At 34.3% G+C, this 16744-nt stretch overlaps 1 protein-coding gene and 1 long non-coding RNA gene across 5 annotated transcripts in view; one reads left to right on the top strand and one right to left on the bottom strand.

Moving 5' to 3' along the window:
* The first annotated feature begins 5387 nt into the window (after positions 1-5387).
* The window catches only part of nAChRalpha3 (nicotinic Acetylcholine Receptor alpha3), a 142047-nt gene continuing 130690 nt past the window's right edge, over positions 5388-16744 (top strand). For 2 of the 3 annotated variants that reach the window (XM_070276580.1, XM_043213081.2), the window contains exon 1: positions 12856-13131. The gene's annotated coding sequence lies outside the window, so the exon portion shown is untranslated. Of the gene's footprint in view, positions 5408-12855; positions 13132-16744 lie in introns of those variants that run through there. The other variant, XM_070276581.1, reaches the window with a different exon arrangement.
* The window catches only part of LOC138925677 (uncharacterized), a 31376-nt gene continuing 22998 nt past the window's right edge, over positions 8367-16744 (bottom strand). Inside the window, exons 5-6 of one of the 2 annotated variants that reach the window (XR_011441870.1) lie at positions 9527-10256; positions 8367-8728 (exon numbers count right to left, since the gene is read on the bottom strand). This is a non-coding gene — a long non-coding RNA (uncharacterized lncRNA). Of the gene's footprint in view, positions 8729-9526; positions 10262-16744 lie in introns of both variants that reach the window. The other variant, XR_011441869.1, reaches the window with a different exon arrangement.

Genomic DNA, 16744 nt, shown 5'->3' on the forward strand with positions numbered 1-16744 from the left:
ATTTTTCAAAATACTTATAATAAACTTACCTATTTTTCTTTTATTAATTTTTATATTATTTATATTTATTTTTTATAATCTATCAAATACTTTCAATAAATACTAAACCCCATCCCATAACCACTGTAATTTGTGATATTCGAGACATCGTTTAAGGCCAGGACGATTATTTTGGTAAGCGAGACCCATGACTTCCGTTTCCGTTTCACATACCAAAAGGATCATTATTTCAGTTACAATTTTTGTAGCTTTTTTTCTTGCTTTTAATTAAGCTGAGAGTTCTTGGAGGCTTTAGGGGGTCTATTTTCGGGTTTGACAGCCTACTGAAAGGGGGGCTGGGGCTGGCTAGTCGCAGGGGGGGTCTCTACTTGCAACACATGCGAGGAGGCACAAGCTTAAAACTGGAAACTCAATTAGGTTGCATGCGAGGCTCATCGCTGGCTTGTCAAACACGTGGCACGAAAAGCGAAATGGGGTGGACCAAAAAAAAAAAGGGGGGGCGGTGGTATCAAAATCACAGCGACAACAGAAAGTACAAGCGAAGTACAACAATTACATGGAAACACAAAAACTAAGGGTTAGCGGAGGGATTTAGGGGGGGTAGGTAGCGGAATAGGAACACTAAATACCCAGCAAGTGGAAAGTGGAAAACGGAAACGGAAATGGCACACACACACACACACATGGACACATGGGCATGGCTTTTATTTGGATGTGAGTGTGTGAGTGTATGTTCTTGTAATTCATAGAAATACTCTACTACCCCGTCTACCCCCCCGCCTGGCATGTCGACCCCTTTCGTGCCACGACCATGTCAGCATTTTTAACTCACTCGCATGTGTTAAAAACGAAAAAGCGGGCAAAGCAAAGACAAACGAGTCCAGGACATGCCAGGACATGCCAGGCCACTACAATGTCTCCGTCTCCATATCCTTATCCTTATCTATCTCTCTGCCCGTGCCTCCATGCCAGCCCCCCAGTCTCTCTTTTTTTTTTGCTGCCAAGAGCAGTTCTCTTCAATTCAATTCAACTGCGCCATGTTCATTGTTTATTTTTCATTTAATTTTACACTATTTTTTCTTTCCTTTTTTTTTTTTGTTTTTTGCTTTTCCCCACATTTTTTCTCAGTCTAACATTTTTTTTTTGTTTTTGTTCATCTTGAAAAGCAGAGAAGGGGTCTATTTGGCACTCACTAGATACCCTGTAGTTTTGGAAGAGTAGGATTAGTAGGGTATTTGGTATTTGGAAATAAATTTGAAAAGTAAATAATGGTCTAAATAATAGTAACTATTTTGTTAATTAAAAAAAATATATCTTCATATCTATTTATGTATATATTTATGGTTATTGGAAACCATATATTTATAGTTATTAGTTTTATTCAACCATTTAGAGTTTGAAAGGTTTACTTTAGACATTTATTTTGACATTATAAAAAAACCCCCCCGCCTAGAGAATTTTATTAGAAATAATTTGTGAAATTTTGAAACTAAAATTTTATATTCAAAAATATTCAATTTTAAAATGAAATTTTAATTTTAATTTTAATTCTATTCGTTTTTTTTCGAAATATTTCGAATTATTAAAGAAAAAACAGTAATTGCCCTTAATTGTGAAGTATTCTATTATTATTAAATATAAAATATTGTTCTTTTGTTAAAAAAAAAAAAAGTTTACAAGGTTAGAATAAAAAAAATTGTATTAAATATAGAAAATAACTTTTATATTTCTAGATTTTATGATAAAATTGTTTAAATAATAGTATGAATATATTTTAACCACAATCCTTTCTAGATACGACCTTAACGACCTTCTAAACTTTCTTTTAAATAATATATTTACTAGAATAGAATACTATATACTACTATTATATACCATTTATACTATTATATGTATATATACTAATTATTATGTACTACTACAGTACTGTTTATATCCTATTCTTTTTAATAATATATGTAGCTAATATCATCTCCTAAAAGGTATTTTCAATTTCTTTATCAGCTGACAGGATATACCATTTTCTTCAGATTTTTTTTCTCACTTTTTTTTTTGTAATTTCTTTTTTGTTTTTTTTTTTTTTTTTTTTGCATTTTGTGTTTAGTTTCATCTCGTCTCGTCGGCAGCAGAAATTCAATTATGGGAACGAAACGAAACGGAACGCAAAGAAACTGTACAGGATGGGCGGCGAGGTCATCTAGGGGGCGTGGCAGTAGGTCGAAGTGGCAATGGACAAGGGGGGAGGGAGTGGGGGCAGGAGCAGGAGGACAACAGTGGGGGGGTGGGACGAGCAAATTTTTGGGCGCGTAAATGACAAAAGTTTTGTAGTACTCGAATGTTGATCTTTAGTTCAGGTCTAGGATGTGGGCGGTTGGGAGGTTGGGAGGTTTTTAGTGGGGGGATTGATGGCGTGGCTAGTGGAACACACGGTAAACGGGCAACATCGTTAGCCAACTGCCACAAGAGGGGCAGGGCAGCAAGCAGGAGGCAGAAGCGTGGTGCTGTAAGTGGCATCCTTGAAAGTTGCGTTGAGGCGCCGCACGCAATTTGCTGCAACAACAAGCAGCCAGAAAACGACCGCCCACCACCCCCTAAAAAAAAATAAAAAAAGTGGATATAATAAAATCAAAACAAAGGTCATTATAGAAAGAGAGAGAGCTAGATGGGAGAGAAAGAGAGGGCCAGAGAAAAAGGAAAGAAATATGGAGGGAAAAAGAAAGTCAGTCCAGAGCTTAGCCAAAGGGTCTTTACACTTGAAAAAAAAAAAATTAAATTTATAAAATGGTCTCTAAAATAAATTATATAATATAAATATTTATAAAATGAAAGATAAAATTTTTTAAAAACAAAAATAGCAAACCTTATTTCAAAGCTTTTATTAAAACAGAGTAGTACCGGGTATAACATAGTTAAGAAACTGGATTTTTTATTTTTGATATTTTTTCTTAGTGCCTCTACTGCCTGGCATGGTCTTGAGCCAGAGCCAAGGATTTTTAGCTTCATCTGAAGTTGAAGCTGAGGCTGACAGGACCTGAACAGAACTGACAGCTGCGACAGGACAGGCTGGGAGAACTGAAGAACTCCTGCCGTTCCTGCAGCTCCTGCAGCCCTCTAGCAAGTCCTCCCAGCCCGGTCCGTAGCCTCAAAACCCGAAAATGTGCCAAATTGAGCCAAAGAACCATTCAGAATTTACTCCAAGACTTACTGCCACGGAGTCTCTGGCTGTCTGTGGAGTGAAAAGTATTACAAAATTGTTTCGAGTGGCAAGTTGGTGGCGAGAGGCAATAAAAAATAAATATAATCACAAATTGGATAAATTGTTGAAAGATCAAAATAAATACAAAGGTGTTCTCTTGTACTTTTAAACACAGAAAGTATAAAAAACCAAGACATTCGGAGGTAAACTTTAGTGACGAAAGCAGTTTGCTATATAACAAATATTTCTGATCCGTTTTAGTGCCGAAAAATACGTAAATTTTTATTTATTTATGTATTTTCTTTTATTTAAATACATTTTTATATTGGTTTAGAGAGCTTAAAAAAAACAACACATACGAAAGTAAGCTTTTGTACCGAACGCAGTTGCTATAATACAAATATTTTTGATCAGTTTTTGTAACGAAAATATGTATTTTTTTTTTCTTCCATACATTTGTGTATTGTTTTCTTTTATATAAAATAAAAGTAAAAAAAAGAATGATTTTAGGATAATTTTTCATCACTGAAACCAATTTCCGACTAAACCCCTCTGTTTTTTGAGTAGAAACTGGCTTTTGTAAGTTTTAATGACGAAAATATATAAAAATATATTTTTTTTTGTTTATTTGGTTTATTTTTATATTTCTCAAACCTTTTTATTGCGTTTTCTTAGCAACTTCTTTAAAATGTTAAAAATTCAATTTTTTTTTTAGATAATAAGACTGCGTTTCGTCACTAAAATACAAAATCAAGAAATCACCTTCAATTTTGTACAATAAACAGGCACTTTCTTTGTCTAAATATTAAACTTACCTTCCCCTTAGTTTTAAACTATTTCCTATCGGAAATATTCTAGTAAATTTTAAAATATTGCATTTTATTTTTTATATTAGATTCCGTCACTGAAATAAATTGTTTGTATAAGCTCCACAAGAAAATGTCTCTTTCTTTGTCTAAATATTATTTTTTTTTTACACTAAACCTTCTCCTTAGTTCTTAAATATAGTTTTTTAATATTTATGCAATCTTGGTAATATTTTACTTTGCATTTGACTTAGTTTTCGTCACTAAACTATAATTTCGACTAAGCTGCAAAGAATTTTTCAAAAGAAACTCTCACTTTCTTTTTTTAAACATAATTTTTTTTATACCTTACCTTTTTTGTATTTTTTAACTATTTTCTGTCGGAAACATTTAAGAAAATTGTATAATTTTTAAAACAAATTATTAAAGAAAGGTGATTCCGGGGGGAAACGGATGATTGAGCGGCCATTAGTGATCATTACACGAGAAATACCAGCTGGAGTTCATCCAGGCAGGATGCCATAACACACCAAACACACACACTCACACACACATACCACAAAGGACAATGAGTCCTTTTGTTGGCTGGTGGCTGGGCGCTGCGCCTCAGAGCCACCAAAAATTATTATTTATGTGTGAACGTTGTCCTGCCAACGAGGCTCGTCCTTTGTCCTTTGTTCGTGTGTCTGCGGTTTGTCTAACGAGGCACAAGGCCATATTGTTTTCAAAAAAACAACAACAACAACAAGAAAATAAAAGAAAAAAAAACAATAACATCTGGCGGAGAAATGCCGGGGGAGAAAGTTGGGAGAGGCAGAGAAAGGAGAAAGCACATTGAGGCATGTTCAGCGAAAAGTCGACAACAATTAAATTAAATAAACTTGCTTCAAATGTTATGTAAATGCAGAAAGCTCGACTTGCTACTAATTGAGTTGCCCTCCTCGTCCTGCTCCTGAGGTCCTCTCTACTGCGCCCGTCCTTGTTGTTGTTGTTGTCGTTATCCTTGTTACCTTCCTGTCTCCTGTTGACTTCTGCCTTTTGTACTCGCTGCTTCAAGGACTATTAAATAGAATCAAAAAACAAAAAACAAAAACAAGACGTGATTATTAAAATTACAATTAAATAGTTACAAAGTCACTTACCTTGGGGTTTCGGGAAAAGATTATTTTAAAAGTTATTCTATCATCTAGCTATTATATCTATATATATATATATAGGATCTACAATAACTATAACATCTTAAAAGAAACTAGAAAAAATCGAATATAGTATATAGTATATTATAAATTATTTTATATCTAAAGCTCTATTTTATCTTTTATAGGATAAAAAAAATATATATAAGACCTATGCAACCTGTTAATCTAAAAGGATCAAGGGTCTATGGAGTATATAAGATCTCAGGGTGAGTCTATAAGATATATATATAATCTAAAAGATCTGTAGAACATATCATGTTAATAATATCTAAAGAATCTATGTATAATATCTACAAGTCCTATAGGAACTACAAAAGATATAAGATCTATAATATATGTACGTAGAACTTTTAAGATCTAAACAATCAAAAAAATCCATACACTCTATAAGATCTATCAGTTCTATAAGACCTAAGGCATCTATGAATCTATGAGATCTATAGAATCTAAAAGATATATACGTAGATCTACAAGACCTATAAGATCCGAGGTATCTAAAAGATCTATAAGGTCTATAAGTATTATAACGCTTATTAAATCTTTTATTAATATAAAATCTATAAGAACTATGAGGTCTATAAAATCCATAAGGTGAGCCTGATATACTGGCTTATTTAATCTATTAAATATATAGAATCTATTAAAACTATAAGCTTTATAAGATTTAAAAGATTTCAAAGATCTACAGGATCTACCTATTCAGATCTTAAGGATCTTTAAGACCTATAATATCTAAGAAGATCTATAAGATGTTTAAGAACCTACAAGATTTTGGTTTTAAAGACCTATAGGATCTATTAAATAGATCTTAATCTGTAAGATCTGTAATAAATACATGACTGTTTAGTTTATGAAGCAACATGACAAATAATCCCATTTTACAACACTGTTTAGGAGATTACACTGTTTTCTTTTAGAAAAATAGAAAAAAAGAGATATTCTACAGAATCTATTAAATTTACAATTATAATAATAAAATTAATATAGTCCCATAGGTCCTATAAACCTTCGATTACCAACACTTGCCTTTAAAATTTAAGCCAATTAATTTAGATTTTGATGAAAATATCTATAAATAGTCGGGGTCGGGGATTAATGAACTTAATAATTTTACAATTACCGGGAATATATTTGGAGCATTTAAAGCGCCTTTATTGCCTGGCTGGGGAAAGGGAAGGATTCGCAGGACCTGTCAACAAGACAGAGTGAAAGGCAGCAGTAATTGCAAAAGGACGAGACTCCACCTTATTCCGCGTGCTGATCCTTTTTAGCATCCGTGGGTGGCCATAAATGATGGATGAACTCAATTTTTATTGTGCGACCTTGAAAAATACACAGAGAGAAAAAAAACACCAAGACCGAGGGAAAATATCAATCAGCATTTTACACTAGACTGCCGCGCCAGGATGTGTCAGACCTTCAAGGACGAAGGCAGTCAGTCTCTCGCTCTCAGCCTCCTCTCTTATCCCTTTTCGGGGCCTGGCATTTAAAACAAAACATTTTAATTAATTGAGGCGGAAAATGGTGAAGCCTTACGTTGGGTTGTTGGGGGGTTGGGTTGAGCCTTTTTTGGGTTGTCGGTTGTCGGTTGCATGTTGTCAACTCCTTTCGCAAAATCTGAAGGATAACAAAACAAAACAAAGAGGGATGGGGGGGAGGGGACTCCAGAGGACAGAGGATTGGAAGGCAGAGAAGACAGGTTGGTTATTTAGGCATTTTGTGATGTAGAGCCGAAGGTTGACTTTAGCCAAAAAGGACGAAAAGGTCCTGGCTTCAGTCAAAACGATTTGCTTCACTTTGTATGTATTTAATGGCTCAATGATGTGCGCCTGGTTTTATTGAAATAAGTGCCCCGAAAAGTATGTGTTATATGGAAAGTATATTATAATGAATTATTATCCTTTCAACTCTCATATTTTTATTGCGGTTTTTGCGCCATTAAAAAAATAAAAAAATAAAGGAAAGAAGCAAGAAGACCTTTGAAAATTAAGGAGGTTGTTTTTTTTTTGTAAATTGATGCGGGATAAGCATGATGGGATTTTGGTGTAGATTAACTTGGCTTACGAACAAGGCCAATCAAACGGATTGGCAGGGGTTCGATTTTACAGACACTTTATGACCGGCAATAATAATAAAAGCCACCAGGAGGGGAAAAATGTAAAAAATTAATTGGTTTAAAGGGACATAAGGGAGATTAACAAGAGTTTGTAAGTTAAATTCGTTAATTTGCTCGGAAAAAGGTTAAAAAGAGGTAGAGTTCATTAAAAAACAATAAAACTTTAAACTGGAATATGTACGGACATGAATTAGTCTTGAAATGGTAGAAAAAATGGTGCCATTTTACAACACTGTTTAGGAGACTTCGAAAACTAATAGTATTTTTTAACAAAACAGATAAAATAGAAGATATGGAAGCTTAGCAAGGGCTCGAAAAGGGTCATAATTCATCAAATAATAATAAAATATAATGAAATTATAAAGATAAACATTTAGAGACATGAATAAGTCATAAGAAACATGCCATTTTACAGCACTGTTTCAAAAATGGACAAAAAATAGTCTAAAAAGATAAGATACAAAGAAGAAATGGCGAATAAAGGAGTATATTCTTTCAAAAATAGACAAAAAATTTTATACAAATGAAAAAAAGGAGGTTAAGGGATAGGAAGAAAAGAAAAAAAAAAAAGGAAATGGTGGATAAAGAATGGATAAGGAAGAATTCAAAGAAGTTTTTATGTAACATTTAATAATTTGCTTTTTAAAAACCTTTAAAGGGGTAATGTTTAAAATAAATAAACAGTAAAATATTAAACATGTACAGACATGAACTAGACATGAAATAGCATACAAAATTGTGTCATTTTACAACACTTTTTAGAATAGAAAAATATTATTTTTAAATGATTCAAAATAAACTAATTTTACTGTTTATTTAAAACAAATTAATGTTTTATAAAAAAAAAATTATATATATGCATATTTAAAAAAATATATATAAATTGAATCCTTATTTATATTAGTTTTATGTTTTTAAAGTGATTTAATTATAAAATTAGCTCTATAGAAGCATTTCAATTGGAATTTTTTACTCAAAATTCTATAAGAAACAATACCAATTTTTTTTTTAAATCTTAAAAAGCAAAACTTTTAATTTAAAAGCTCATATATAAAAAGTTCTCTTTAAGGGAACAAATCCAATAGGTAGTTGTTTAAAATACTAGAAATACCAAAACGTAGTGCTAATTTTCATAAATCTTTTGGAAACATTACCAATAACCATTACACTGAGAGTCCAGGTTCTTGCCACATATTTCTTGCCATTTTTTTTTTGGTGTGGGTGGTAGAAAGGAGTAAAGGGGGGTGTTGTGCTGGTCACTCCTGAGTCCTGGTCCTGGCTGAGAGTCCTGCAGCCGGGATACGAATGCAAGCCGAACTGAATCCTTTAGCAAAACCAAAAACCGAGACCAAGATAATGTAGAGCCGCACACACAAAAACCATCAATTTGCATGCAGGCTGACCAACAACACTGCAAAAAAAATATATATTAATTAAAATTATAAAAAAAAATTAAATTAAAAACAAGAAAGGAAAGCTAACTTCGGGCGGAGCCGAAGTTTATATACCCTTGCAGCTAAAGTTGGGTCATTTTCGATCGTTCAGTTATATGGCAGCTATAGGATATAGTCGGCCGATCCTAATGAAATTTGGTAGGTTGGATCAACTAACCAAAAATAGAGTCTGTACTAAATTCCAGCTTTCTATCTTCAAAAACACGAAAGTTGGGTCATTTCCGATCGTTGAGTTATATGGCAGCTATAGGATATAGTCGGCCGATCCTTATGAAATTTGGCATGTCGTATTATTTTGCCAAAAATAGCTCTCATGTCAAATTAACTCTAACTCTAAAAACACCAAAGTTATACCATTTCCGATCAATCAGTTATATGGCAGCTATAGGATATAGTCGGCCGATCCCGGCCGTTCCGACTTATATACTGCGTGCAAAGGAAAGAAGGGTGTGTGCAAAGTTTTAAGACGATAGCTTTAAAACTGAGAGACTAGTTTGCGTAGAAACAGACAGACGGACAGACGGACAGACGGACAGACGGACAGACGGACAGACGGACATGCTCATATCAACTCAGGAGGTGATCCTGATCAAGAATATATATACTTTATAGGGTCGGAGATGTCTCCTTCACTGCGTTGCACACTTTTGGACAAAATTATAATACCCTCTGCAAGGGTATAAAAAGTAATTAAAAAAAAAGAAATTTCTAAGAAATATTAAATTCTAAAAAAAGGTTTTAAACTACTGCCATACCTACAATTTTTTCTCAGTGCAGTACCACATCTATGTACAGTATGTATGGTCATCTCCCAGGGTGGCTCTTTGCTTTAGGGTGGCTCTGGTGCTTCATCACAATTCATTCAGCCCGACACCGAATCCGAATCCGTATCCGTATCCCAAATCCAAATCCGTGGATGTGAAGGTGGATTTCTGGCGGAGAAGTGGCAACAGCGGCACATTCTGGGGGTGGGGTGGGGGGCAGTGGATGTGCCACACACTACGATGTGCAGAATGGCGCTCTCTTTCATTAACCTTTCTGGCATCCAACATAATTCAATTTGGCATCAAGTCGAGCATTTCGCATTTCGGTATCCTTCCTAGTAACCAACCCCCCCCCCCCCCTCCTACCCATATCCAGTATCCTGGCAGTATCCTGGCAGTATCCCACACTATCCAGCTCATTTGCATTAATGCCGTTTGCACGTGTGTCCTTATGTCCTGCAGGATACGCGCGTGCATAGCTTGCATTGCATTGGACATGCCACATGCCACACACACACACACCTATACACAAACATATAGTGCCTCAAATTTTCATAAATAAATTGATTTGGCCAAGAGCTGGTAGCGTAATTGTGGCTAACAGCACCCGCCATTAATGCCCGCCAATTGCCACTTGTAATTCCGAATTAGCCGCTTTTCATTCCCCCGTTGGTATGGCTCAAGGGTTAAATATGTTTATTGTTAATTGTTTCTGCCAGGGCTGGGCTGCCAGTGGGGAAGTTTATTACTAATATGTAGCATTTAATTAGTTTAATTAGGTAATTAACAATCAAATAAATCATAGCTGTGAGTTGCTTTCTGGTTGCGTTTTAAAAATGGCTTCTTATCGCGTTTTCAAGAGTTGCCGTTAGAATCGCGCTGATAGTTTGAACAAAATGGAGAGCTTACTAATTGCCTCTCACCTGGGCCGCTCTTGGGTTTTGGCTCTTTAGCTTACTTCTCTGGATAATGCCAAGCCCTTGGCAGTAAAGTTGCAATTGGGTGATATTATGGCTTCCTAAGCTCTTAGCTATTAGCTATGATATTATCTATTCCCTCTTACTCCCTCAAAGAGGGAAAGAGCAGATAAGAAATCGAAACAATAAGAGCGTGGGTTAAGCCAGGTGTGAAGCACGTGGGTGATATTATCTCTTCTCTTCTCCCATCTAAGTTGCAAGCGAGCGATAATACCCGCTCCCTTAGATCAAGGCTCAAGGAGCAAATCAAGACAATAAGAGCAGGGCAGGTGATAGAGCTAGGTGTGTGCAGCACGTGGGTGATATTATCTCCTCTCTTTAATCTAATTAAAGCTTAACATAAGAGCAGCACAATGCAGTGGCTAGAGATAAAGCAAGCAAGTGATATTATCCGCTCCCTTAGATTTAATCAAGAATTAAGGTAGCCTACCATCCCTTTACCTCTAAGAGCAAAACAATGGAGCAGGCCAGGTGCTAGGTGTGAAGCACGTGGGTGATATTATCTCCTCTCTTAATCTCATTAAAGCTTAAGTCTCAAGCTGAGCTTAGCCTAAGAGCAGCACAATGCAGTGGCTTGCAAGTGCAAGTGATATTCCCTTAAGGCAGCAATGAAAAAAGAGCAAGGTGATATTATCTCTGCCCTTCCCCTCTCATCCAAGCTCCAAGCTCTAACTCAGCCAAAGAGCGTGTTAATATCAACCGCTATCTTGACTTCCCATCGCTACCATTCCCACTTTAATGTCAGTCTCAATTTGAAAGTGCTCGCGTGTAGACCAAATATTTAATAAAGTCCGCAAAGAATTTTTTTTCTTTGTTCGTGTTGTTGTTGTTGTTGTGCCCTTTAACAGCAGCCACCCCACCCCACTTGCACCTTTTGCCGCAACGCAGAGATCATTCATACGCAGTGTTGGCCGGCTGTTGGCATTGAAAAGGCATGAAACTGCATTTCGCATTGGGGAAATGGGAACTTTTGTACACGGTGCGCGCATGCCAGGGAAATTTTAACATTTCAAAAAAGGGAAATTCTTGTGCCGCAGCAGAGCTTAACAGTGGGCAGCATCCACTAGCAGCAGCAGCAGCAGTGGCGGCAGCAGCACCAGCAACAGCAAGGATTTGTTAAAGGCAGGATTCGCACAGCAGACAGCATCCTTGGCAGGACACGAATCCGCCAATAAACAGTATGAAACAGGACTCAGCGCTGACGGCACGCGTTTCGCTTTGAGAGAAGACGACGAAGAAGAAGAAGGAGCCACCAAAAAAAAGATTACAGAAAGCCAAGTTAGGGAAAGCCAAAAAAAAAAAAAAGTTAAAAAAAAAAAAATAGAAAAAAAATCGCATCGCAAAAAAACGCGCTAAAGTCGCCAGTTGTCGTGTTGTTCGCCGTCGGTGTGTTTGTTGTTCGTTTCTTGGCCGTATTATTGTTATTTTTTTTTTCATTCTGGTCGTGGTCGTCGCTGTCGCCGTCGCCGTCGTCGTCGCGTTTGTTGTTGTCCCGCCAACGTTGTCCGCCCGACCGCTCCGCCGCCCCCCGTCGCCCGCTCGTCTGTCTGCCTGCCTGTCGGCGTGTCCTGGTGGTGTGTGTTGTTGTGTCTGTATGGCTCATGTGACCGCCTGAAGTAGGTCCTTTTTATGATTTTTGTTTTGTTTTTAATTTTTGTTTATTTTTTTTTAAAGCCTAAATACCAAATTTTTAAAATTTTAAAATTCTTCAATACAATATTTTAATGAAAATTTCAAATAAAACTTAAAAAACAACAACAAACAACAGCTGGGTTAACAAAATTTCAGTTAGCCCAAAGAAAAAAAACGCGAGGGAAACGCACATGAAACGCGCCCGAAACGCTTACATAAGTTTCCACTATATTTTATATCCGTGTGTTGGCATTACTGTGTATGGGTGTGTGGGTGTGCGTGTGTTGTTTGTTGTTTGTTGTTGTTATTGTAAGGCTAGAAAATTACCTAACAACTTGGAGTTCTAAAGTGAAAACATTTTTAAAGAAAAGTTTCAATTTTAAAGAAAAAAAGGCGCCAAATTAGAGTCAAATTTTTTTCTTAAAAATAGAGTAAAATTTTAGAACTTATTTTTTTTTTAATAAAAACTAAAAAATTTGCAACTTGTTGATGTCCTTATTTATTTATTTTTTTTTTTCAAAACTGAGCTATGCAGAAATAAAAAAAAGAAACCACCAAAAATAAAAATCTCAATTTTTTTCACTTTTTTTGATTGTTTTTCGAAAAAAAACCAAAAAACTTTTAATTAAAAATAGAAAGAAAATAAAAGAAAAAATTTAAAATAAAAGAAAAAAATAGAAAAAGTGCTGGTGAACCGAAAACCGAAAGAGAAACAGAAAAAGAAAAAAAAATTTAATACAAAAAAAAAAGGAAAAGAAAAAGAAAATTTGAAGAAAATCGAAAAACAAAAAATAAGGAAAAGGAAAGGCATTTTCCTGGCCACGTGTACGTGTGGCAAGTGTGTGCGTGTCTGTGTCTCTGTGTGCAACAACAACAAAAGGAGAAGGAAGAGGAAGAGACATACAACTAAGAATCTGAATTAGAAATCGGGAGAATTAAAAATTATATATACATATATATATATATATATATATTTTGTGGCAAAAGGTAAGATTAGGCATTAAGTGTGACACAAATGTTGCAAGTTGTATGTTGCATATTTAACCCCTTACTTACTTGAGGAGGGGAAGGGAGGGGAGGGGCAGGTAGGTGCTCTGGGAAATGTGGGTTAAGCCGAAACAATGCAAACGAATATTCGCTTTTCGGGAAATTGGGTTGTCTTTTAAAGTGAAGAGAAAAAAAGAGAAATATTACAAAGGATAAAGGATTAGTATTTTTAAAGAATAAGGTAGGTTTTTACCTTAAAATAAAAGTAGTAATTGAATTAAGAAATGTAGATTTTAGGAAAGTATTTTTAATGATTGAGAGAATTGAGGTATTTTATATAAAATATTTAGATTTATAATGTTTATAAGAAACTTTTCTTATAAACTAGATGCTTATTAAGGAAAAGAATATATTTAGTTTCTCATTTAAGAAGGTATTTTATATCAAAATAAATATTATGTTAGGCATACTAAATCATACACATTTTTAAAATGATTTTATTTAATATTTGCATCCTAGTAGTATTCTAGTGTTGTATTTAAGGACTTCTAAAAATCCTAGTACCCATAAAAGTTACCTTTTCTTTCCTCTTTTCTTATACATATTACCTATAATTACCTTTTCCTTTAAATTATAAAAATAATAGCATATTCCTTCCTCAAAACAAGAAGCAAGAACTCTCTAGAAACAAAAGAACTCATAAGGAAAATCTTATAGCCTTCAAAATTAAATCAAATATCCACAAAATCTAGTCTAAAATAATAAAATCTAGTCTAACATTAATAAATCGACTTGAAAAATATTCTTACTTGAATTTAATCATACTTTTTGGTCTAAATACTTGCTCTTAAAATAATTTTAATATCTATAAATGTTAGATGCAATTATTTTACTGATTTATAGAAGAGTATTAAATTAAGCTCTTATTTAACTAATCAATTGATCTAAGTTATATCTCGTTTCTCCATCTTGCTTAATCTTTATAATCTTAAACTTTATAAGTAGAACTATTATTAAATCAGCAATTTGTTTATATTTAAAATGTCTCCTTTTAATTCAATTATTAATGCTTCTTGTTTTAAGAAAGGAATATGGTAAAAAACCTTAAATTAAAAAAGTACTAGTTTTCTAAAGGAAATAATACAAAAAGGAGATAACAAGCCACGCCCAGATGTTGTCTCTGCAAAAATTACCTTAAAACTAGAAAAATAGAAATGAATTTCTGTTTATTAATTAGTAGAAAAATGACCTTATAAATTTTGAAACTTTTTTTGCTAAAAAAAACCAAAAAATTGTGTGCGTATTTTGCAAAAAAAAAAAAACAAAAATTGCCTAAAATGTTTGCCAAACAATTTTGAGTGATTACGAAATTGGTGTTTAAGAGTGTGTGTGTGTGTGTGTGTGTGTGTGTGTGACATGAATGGGTCCAGTGGGAGTGAAAATGGCATTGTTGTTGCCAAAGCCAGAGAGAAAGCCAAAGCCAAGCGCTTTTTGGCCATTATTATTGTTTTGTTGCCAAAAATAGAGGAGAACGCGCCTCTATTTATTTCATTTTTGGCCAGCTGGGTGGTTGCCTTTTGTTCTTTTCTTTTTTTTATTGTAGCCCGGAAATCTCCACTCTCTCTCCACACTCTCTCTCTCCAACACTATCTATCCACTTTCTCCAAAAAGGCTTTTAATTAAATGCAACAACAATAACAAGAAAACGATTCAAAAAACAAAAGCCATTGCCAGCGAAAAACATTTCACATTTTCACAAAATCAAGGGGCTCAAGAGGGGGTAGTAGGGGGTAAGGGGTTAAGTCAAGGGCCAAATGAAAATCCCCGAACTGTGACCAAGCATGGAAATTAAACGAACTGATTAAATGTTGAATTAGTGCCACCCTATTCTGTCTACCGACCACTTTTCACACTTTACACCCCCTTTCTCACTTGAGTTGGAAACTAAATTAATGTTTGTTATTCCAACGCGGCAAACATGTTGAAACATGTTGGAAAAAAAAACCAAAGAAAATACCAGGAATATGATTGAAAGTAATTGAAAAAAATTTAATTAAATTGGAAACCATTTTTGGGTATTTTTTAAAAGGGTTTTCTTTTTTTTCTTTATAGAATCTATAATATTAGGAATCATTAATTACTTTGAAGCTTACTTTCAAAAATATTATATCTTTCATGGTTTTTACTAAAATACTTTAAATACTAGTCCAATTAATACCAAATTGATCAACTTTAAATATATTATATACATATTAAAAGAAGCTTCTCTATAGCTTCTCTTCTAGCTTATCTTATTTCTTTTCTTTTTTTTGACATTTCGAGTTAATCTAATTAAGGCCTAAACTCTTAATTAAAGACTAAATATTTAATTAGTTGATGTAGGCTATATAAGCTTTTAATTAGAGAGAAATAATGTTTTTTTTTCTGTGGGAATTGAGTTTATCGATAAGACTCGGTTTATAGGCTCAAAAGACACTAATGTACTAAGAAATACTAAAAACAATAAAAAAAAATACTAAACAAAATATAAAAGACTAGAAGAAAAGGTGTTGAAATGATAGAAAATTACAAAAAATATATAAAAATGTTGGTATATTTTGGCTATAACTTCCATAAACTGAGTCTAGAAACTGATAAGCATCTGAAACCATAATTTTTATATAAAATACTAAGTTTGGTTGCAAAAATTATAATAAAAATAAATTCCTCTGGAAAATTTCACAAGAAATCTCTCAAATATTAAAATAATTCTTTCAAGAACCTAAGAACCTTAATTACAAAGTTAGAACTTGAACAGAAGTTAATGGTATTAACCTTAAAGTTAGGTATTAAAATACTAGACAATATAGGATATAGGAATATAGGATTATAGAATATAGGATTTAATATCTCTTATTAACCTAAAAAATATTTATTTCTTTCCAACTATTTCTTACATTCTTCTTCAAATTCTTCTAAATATACCAAAATACCTTCCTAAATACCTCCCTAAATACCTTTTTTCGGATTTGAACCTTCTGGCTCTTTGGCTACTTAGCCCGCTTGTCTCCAACAATTTATCGCCCAAATAAAGGTATTCGATACTTTGAAGGCAAAAAGCATTCGGAGATGCATTCTTTGGTCCGACTGGCTAATGCAGTTAAGCCAGTTGACTTTTGTGCTTTTGGCCATTTCCCTTTTGCCTTTTGGCCAAGTAGTATCCCCTAGTAACCCGTCTATTGCCTGAATGGCCTGTATATATATACATATCTATCTTTCTCTGTATCTTGTATCTGTAACTGGTAACTGGTAACGGGTAACGGGTAACTGGTAACTGTTGTAAATGCTAGCAGGGCAATTGGGGCAAAATCCAGAAATTGGCTAATACACTGCCGGTCATGATGATGACCCAGTTGGGTCAGAGATTCAGGGCGATGGCGATTTTCTGCAATGGCGTTGACTGTTTTGCATTTAAATCGTTTTAATTGTTGTCCAAAAACAAGCTTTTACAGTCTCTCTCTGTGTGTGTGTTGGCCATTTTCAGGATATGTGTGTGTGAGTGTGTGTGTGTGTGTTTTGGGCCAAAATGAATGAATGAACTTAGCATTTAGAATGTAGCTCTCGTTTGTTTTTC

The sequence above is a fragment of the Drosophila bipectinata genome, chromosome XR (genome assembly GCF_030179905.1).
Source record: "Drosophila bipectinata strain 14024-0381.07 chromosome XR, DbipHiC1v2, whole genome shotgun sequence".
Lineage (NCBI taxonomy): Eukaryota > Metazoa > Arthropoda > Insecta > Diptera > Drosophilidae > Drosophila > Drosophila bipectinata.